General features: G+C 42.4%; 1 non-coding gene across 1 annotated transcript; it reads right to left on the bottom strand.

Moving 5' to 3' along the window:
• Positions 1 to 6,242: 6,242 nt before the first annotated feature.
• LOC119935560 lies at positions 6,243 to 6,380 on the bottom strand. Its single transcript, XR_005453377.1, has one exon. It is a non-coding gene; the product is annotated as a small nucleolar RNA SNORA7 (small nucleolar RNA).
• Between the last annotated feature and the right edge of the window lie 913 nt (positions 6,381 to 7,293).

Genomic DNA, 7,293 nt, shown 5'->3' on the forward strand with positions numbered 1-7,293 from the left:
GACCTCTGACTCCCAAGCCCAGGCTCTTTCCACTGAGCCACGTTGCTTCCGGTAATTTATTTATTTACATTAATGTCTGTCTCCCTTTCTAGACCATAAACTCACTGGGGCAGAGAACATGTCTACTAGCTCTGTTATATTGAACTCTCCCAAGCGCTTAGTACAGTGCTCTGCACACAGTAAGTGCTCAATAAATACCATTGATTGACTGATTGATTGAGCAGATATAGCTCCATGAGTCCTCTGGAGGGCCCATAAGGTTCACAAGTCCTGAAAGTTGACTGAAGGAATAATCAGGGTGTTGGAAAAGGAATCAGGGAAAACATGTTGGAAGCAGTGGGATTTTAGGAGGTGTTTGAAAGTTGTGAGAACTGAGGCCTGTTGGAGATGGGGAGAAAGGGAGTTTCAAGCTGGGAAACAGGGCAAGCGAAGGGGTAGAGGTGGGAGAGTGGAGAGAGAGATACAGTTAGAGGATTGGCCTGAGAGGAGCAAAAGATGGCCAGCTGGGAAATAACAAGTGGAGAGGGCAGATAATAATAATGCTAATTAGAATAATAATAATAATAATGGCATTTGTTAGGCATTTACTATGTGCAAAGCACTGTTCTAAGTCAGGTGGGGTCAGGTGGTGGACAGTCTCGAAGCCTACCGTAAGACAAGTAGAAAGTCACTGGCTACCTTTATTCACCATCCGGCCCCAGCCCCACAGCACTTGTGTACATATGCCTAAATTTATCTATTTATATTAATGCCTATTACTTCCTCTAGACAGTAAGATCGTTGTGGGCAGACAATGTATCTGTTATACAGTTGTGTCGTACTCTCCCTAGTGCTTAGTACAGTGCTTTTCACACTGTAAGCACTCAATAAATAAGATTGATTGATTGATTGATCAGCCACAACCAAATTTTAAAATTCAACACCTATTCAACAGGGCTCATTATCTGTATGTCCTACCTATCATGCAAAAATTAACTTAATTTGAATGATTGGATATGACATTTTGGTTCTAAGTCATTCAGTATAGCACTTTCTGTAAGGTTTAAGTAGAAATCGATAATTTAAATCACAATGCTCTTTGACCAAGATCTCAATGTTTCCTGATTCACTGACATCGGTTGTCTAAAACTTAATGGTTTTGATATATTTCACACAATTTTGCAATTTTCCCTACAGCTCTTTTGATTTTAGGCCAATGTAGACCATAACTTGGCCTTTTCTTATTCTTCTCCATATTCAACTGACTTTGATGTATACAGGCTAATATCGTTTTTCATTCACCAATCTACAATCTGTCCTCAATATTCCTTCGGAACAACTTTGATTGCCTTCTTTGATAATCAAACCAGTCAATGTGAATCTTCAGAACTGAATAATAACTGATTTATTTGGAGGCAGTTCAATCCTTCTTCAGGCTCTGTTCTTGTGCAGCTTGTGCTAAAACTTCCTGTCTCTCTATCATTCCCTCAATCCCTCAATCATTCCCTCAGTTAAAGGTGTATGACCCCAGCAACTGAATAGGAAGGGTTTTTCTTTTTATTCTGTTTCTTTAATGTTATTTCTTAAGCACTTACTATGTACCAGGTACTATACTAAGCACTGTGTTGATATAAGCTAATGAAGTTGGATACAGTCCATGCATCCCACTTGCAGCTCACAGTCTTAATCCCCATTTTCCATCTGCAGTAACTGAGACCCAGGGAGGTTGTTAAGTGACTTACCCAAGGTCATTCAGCAGACAACTGGCAAAGTGGGATTAGAACCCAAGTCCTTCTGATTCCCAGGCTAATTCATTCATTCATTCAATCGTATTTATTGAGCGCTTACTGTGTGCAGAGCACTGTGCTAAGCACTTGGGAAGTACAAGTTGGCAACATATATAGACGGTCCCTACCCAACAAGGGGCTCACAGTCTAGAAGGGGACTATATCCATTCTATATCCATTAGGCCATGCTACTTTTTCTTTTAACTAAACTGAATTCTTCCTATCCCAAATTATGTCTTTTCCCTTTTTGTCCTTATTCTTGTCCTGGGGGTGGAAGATTGCTGGTCACATTTTCCATTTTTCAGTTCTTAAGTTAGTCCTGTACTTTCTCATGTCTCTGCTAAATAACACTGTAAAAAAAGCTTTGTTATTCAACATGCTTTAGGGCTGAAAGGAGGTGATTAGTTAATATACTAGTGGTCCAAGAGTCAGGGCTGCTGTGAATGGAGATTTATATATTCACACAGTGGGCTCCAAAGTCCCATGACTTCCGTAAGGGAAGACTGTCAATTAATAATAATTGTGGTATTTGTTAAGTGCTTACTATCTGCCAGGCATTCTACTAAGCGCTGGGGTGGCAAATAGAGTTGGATACAGTCCCTTTACCATGTGGGGCTCACAGTCTTAATCCCCATTTTACAGATGAGGTAACTGAGTCAAAAAGAAGTGAAGTGGCTTGTCCAAGGTCACCCAGCAGACAAGTGGTGGAGTCAGGATTAGAACTCATGACTTTCTGACTTTCATTCATTCAATCGCATTTATTGAGCGCTTACTGTGTGCAGAGCACTGTACTAAGCGCTTGGGAAGTACAAGTTGGCAACATATAGAGACGGTCCCTACCCAACAGCAGGCTCACAGTCTAGAAGGGGAGGACAGACAACAAAACAAAACATACTAACAAAATACTCTATCCACTACACTATGCAGAAGAGCTAGCCCTGCTGGAACCTTGCGGGGTGGAGGGAGGTTTCTTAAGCAGCGTGGCTTAATGGAAAGAACCCAGGCTTGGGAGTCAGAGGTCATGGGTTCTAATCCCGGCTCTGCCGCTTGTCAGCTGTGTGATCTTGGGCAAGTCACTTAACTTCTCTGTGCCTCAGTTACCTCATCTGGAATATGGGGATGAAGACTATGAGCCCCACATGGGACAACCTGATTAACTTGTATGTACCCCAGTGCTTAGAACAGTGCTTGGCACATAGTAAGTGCTTAACAAATGCCAACATAATTATTATTATTATTAATTACAGAATTGATTCCAGTCAGGATCCTCCAATCCCCTGGAAGGTCTAAGAGGAAACCCTACCCACAGAACTTTAACCATGCTTCATTTTGAGTGCTTAGTAGAGTGCTCTGCCCACAGTAAACACTCAATAAATAGGATTGATGGAAATTCAGGAATAAGAGCCAGACTGTTTGTAGATTCAATTAAGAGAAGAGCTGAGGCTGAAGCTGGAACAGGAAAAGTTAAAGGATTTGCTGTCAGCTAATCACATCAACTAAGCAGCAAATTGGACCCTTCCAGTATGAAAGCAGAACACCGTGGAGGAAAGGGATGCCAGAGGTACTGAAGCAGTTTGCTAATCAGATTAGCAGAGAGTATATGAATCAGGTTTTCCCACATAGGGGACCTCAGAGATTTCTGTTTAGCCAGGTGCCAGGGTTTTACCAAAACTTTTATTACAAGATCCCCATCTCTCCTCTTCAGAGGGAAGATGCTTTCAGGGCAGTCAGTCAATTGTATTTATTGAGCGTTTACTGCGTGCAGAGCACTGTTCTAAGCACTTGGGAGAATATAATAAAACAATAAATAGACACATTTCAAGGCAGTCGGTCAATTGTATTTATTGAGTGCTTACTGTGTGGAGAGCACTGTTCTAAGCACTTGGGAGAATATAATAAAACAATAAATGGACACATTCCCTGCCCACAATGAGCTTGCAGAGGTGATTCCTTCGTTATGGTCTCTTTTCTTCCTTCCTTCCCTTCCCCACAGCACCTGTATATATGTATATATGTTTGTACATATTTATTACTCTATTTATTTATTTTACTTGTACCTATCTATTCTATTTATTTTATTTTGTTACTGTGTTTGGTTTTGTTCTCTGTCTCCCCCTGCTAGACTGTGAGCCCACTGTTGGGTAGAGACTGTCTCTATATGTTGCCAGCTTGTACTTCCCAAGCGCTTAGTACAGTGCTCTGCACACAGTAAGTGCTCAATAAATACTATTGATTGATTGATTGATTTTTCTGTTGATCTTATCATGGATGGTCAATAGAAATGGATGATAATGCTTTTGAGTAGTCTATTTTGCTTATTTAACCTGTGTCTTATGAAATAAAAAACATGGACACGGGCACAAGGAGATAGTGAGGAGCCAAAAAGTCTGAAATGTTCCCCCTTGCGTTTAGTGATTATTTATTAAGAGTTTCACATCAGTGCAATAGAGATGGAGGAAGGGAGGAGTCAGGGTATCTACTAAGAGCCCCCCAGAGAAGGAATGGCATAGTGGATAAAGCATGGGCCTAGGAATCAAATAGTCATGAGTTCTAATACTGACTCCACCACTTGTGTGCTGTGTGACCTTGGGCAAGTCACTTCACTTCTCTGGGCCTCAGTTACCTCATCTGTAAAATGGAGATTTGAGATTGTGAGCCCCACATGGGAAAGGGGCTGTATCCAACTTCATTTGCTTGTATCCATCCCAGTGCTTAGTACAGTGCCTGGCATAAAGTAAGTGTTTAACAAATCCCATTATTACTTTTATTTCAACACAGTAGAGAAAGGAAAGAGTTTGTTTCCATTTTACCAGTTACCCTTCCAAGGGATAGTGCAATTAGGAGAGGGTGGTAATTCACTAATAACCTCCTTGACCCCTCTTAGCCAGTTGGCAAGGTGAGGTAATTAAGAATCTCCTGAATCCCACCTGGATAATTTGAGAGAACCAATCACCTCAGGAGCTGAGAAAAAGAGCGTGTAGGTTTGAGAGACATAAAAGAGAAGAAAAGGAGAGGAGGTCTGCGGTTGAGTTTTGGGTAAAGCAGCAAATGTTTTTTAATCTTCTTGTGGGTTGAGGGGGAGGATGATGTAAGCTGCAGGTTGAAGGCAAAAAGGTCTGTGGGAAAGTAAATGAGGGGAACTTTGTTGGACATTGAGGGTTGTTAGGGCTCAGTGTTTCTGATTGGATTCTGGTTTTGCCTGTTTACTTAGGAGCCTACTCACTGTACCTCTTAACTTGCTACTGACCTCTTATTCACTTTCTCCCTCTGACCTTAAACTCCCTTTTCTTTCTCATCTGGCAGACTACCACTCTTCCCACCTTCAAAGCTCTCTTAAAATTACATCTTCTACAAGAGACTTTCCCTGAAGCTTATTATGGTATTTAAGTACTTGAAGCAACATGGCCTAGTGGATAAGCCACAGGCCTTGGAGTCAGAAGGACTTGGGTTCTAATCCTGACTCTGCCACTTGTTTGCTGCGTGGCCTTGGGTAAGTCTCTTTATTTCTCTGTGTCTCAGTTCCCTCACCTGTAAAATGGGGGTGAAGATTGTGAGCCCTTTGTGGGACAGGGACTGTGTCCAACCCAATTCTCTTGTATCTACCCCAATGCTTTGAATAGTGCCTGGCACACAGTATGTACTAAATAAATACCATAATTGTTGTTATGTGCCAAACACTGTTCTAAGTGCTGAGGTAGATAGAAGGTAATCAGGTTGGACATGATCCCTGCCTGCATGGGGTTCACAGTCTTCTTGCCCTTTCTTCTGTGTTGCCTAGTGTGCTGCACACAGTAAGTGCTCAATAAGTATGATTGAATGCATGAGTGAATCTGCACCCTCTAAGGGCTTGACATTCAACCATCCACAGCACTTAGGTACATATCTTTACTCTGTCATTTCCCCTAATTGATCTTAATGTGTCTCCCCTACTAAACTGTACACTCTGAGGGCAGAGAATGTGTCTAACAACTTTGTTATGTTGTGTTATAAGTGCTTAGTAGATTGTTATTACCCAAGTGGCTTTACCACTTATCTGCTGTGTGACCTTGGGCAAGTACCTTCACTTCCTCTGTGCCTCAGTTACCTCATCTGTAAAATAGGGATTGAGACTGTGAGCCCCACATGGGACAGGACTGTGTCCAACTCAACTTGCTTGTATCCACCCCAGTCCTTAGTACAGTGCCTGGCATGTAGTAAGTACTTAACAAATACTGTCATAATTATTATTACTATTATTAGAAATCTTTTCCCTTCTTGTCTTATGCTGTTGTCATCTCTAGCCTTTAACGACTCCATGGACACATCTCTCCTAGAACACCCCACTTGCCATCTGCAATAATTCTGGTAGTGTATCCATATAATTTTCTTGGTAAAAACACAGAAGTGGTTTACCTTAGCAGCCTTCTGTGCAGTAAACTCGAGTCTCGACCCTTGACTCTCTCCCAAGCTGCTGCTGCCCAGCACAGGTGAGTTTTGACTTGTAGCAGATTGCCTTCCACTTGTTAGCCATTGCCCAAGCTAGGAATGGAATGAGTATGCCTCTGTTTGACTCTTCCTCCCGTAGCCAAGACTAGTAGAGTACTGGAAACTCTCCAGGTGCCATCCTGAGAGGGGCTTTCCCTTCTCCTATCCTTGTAAGATGAAATCTTCTCTTCCCCACCAAACTGGTCACTTGTTGATTGGAGGACTTACTAAACTATAAGGTCATCAGACTGTAGGCTCATTGTGGGCAGGGAATGTGACTGTTTATTGTATTGTACCTTCCCAAGTGCTTAGTTAAGTGCTCTGCACACAGTAAGGGCTCAATAAATACAACTGAATGAATGGTGGGGATGGGAGTGAGACCTGAGTGGGTGAGATTTGCAGTCTCTCTGTTCTGCCAACCCCAGCCTTAGGGCGCGACCTGGGAGATTGTGCCCCTTTGCCAAGCTGGAGGGACCCTCTCTGTGCTGCCAACCTCAGCCTAAAGGGGAAACCTGGAAAGCTGCATCCTCTTGCCTAACTGGAGGGACCCAATGACATCTTCAGCAAAAAAGTAGTGGCAATGCCCAAATCAGCTTTCAGATATGTAGAGTTCTATGGAAGCACCTCTGTGATTTTTCCCCCAATGCCGTATCTGGGGTTTAGAGCCTTATCCTTGTCTAGGAAACCTGATCCTTCACAAAAATGACCCTTTGGGCTTCCCTCAAGCCAGGGTGGCCTAGTGGATAGAGCACAGATGTGAGAATCAGAAGGACCTATGTTCAAACTAATCCCAGTTCTGCCATTTGTACGCTGTGTGACCTTGGACGAGTCACCTTATTTATCTGATCCACAGTTCCCTCATCTGTAAAATGGGAATCAAAAATGTGAGCTCCATGAGGGACATGGACTGTGTCCAAACTGATTACCTTGCATCTATCCCCAGGGCTTAGAACAGTGTCTGCCACATGGTAAGTGCTTAACAAATACCATTAAAAAAATCCAACGGATTTTACTAAGTAAATTGCGTTTAATTTTTATGGTATGTGTTATTGATAAGCAGCAT

This window comes from Tachyglossus aculeatus, chromosome 1 (assembly GCF_015852505.1).
Source record: "Tachyglossus aculeatus isolate mTacAcu1 chromosome 1, mTacAcu1.pri, whole genome shotgun sequence".
Taxonomy (NCBI): domain Eukaryota; kingdom Metazoa; phylum Chordata; class Mammalia; order Monotremata; family Tachyglossidae; genus Tachyglossus; species Tachyglossus aculeatus.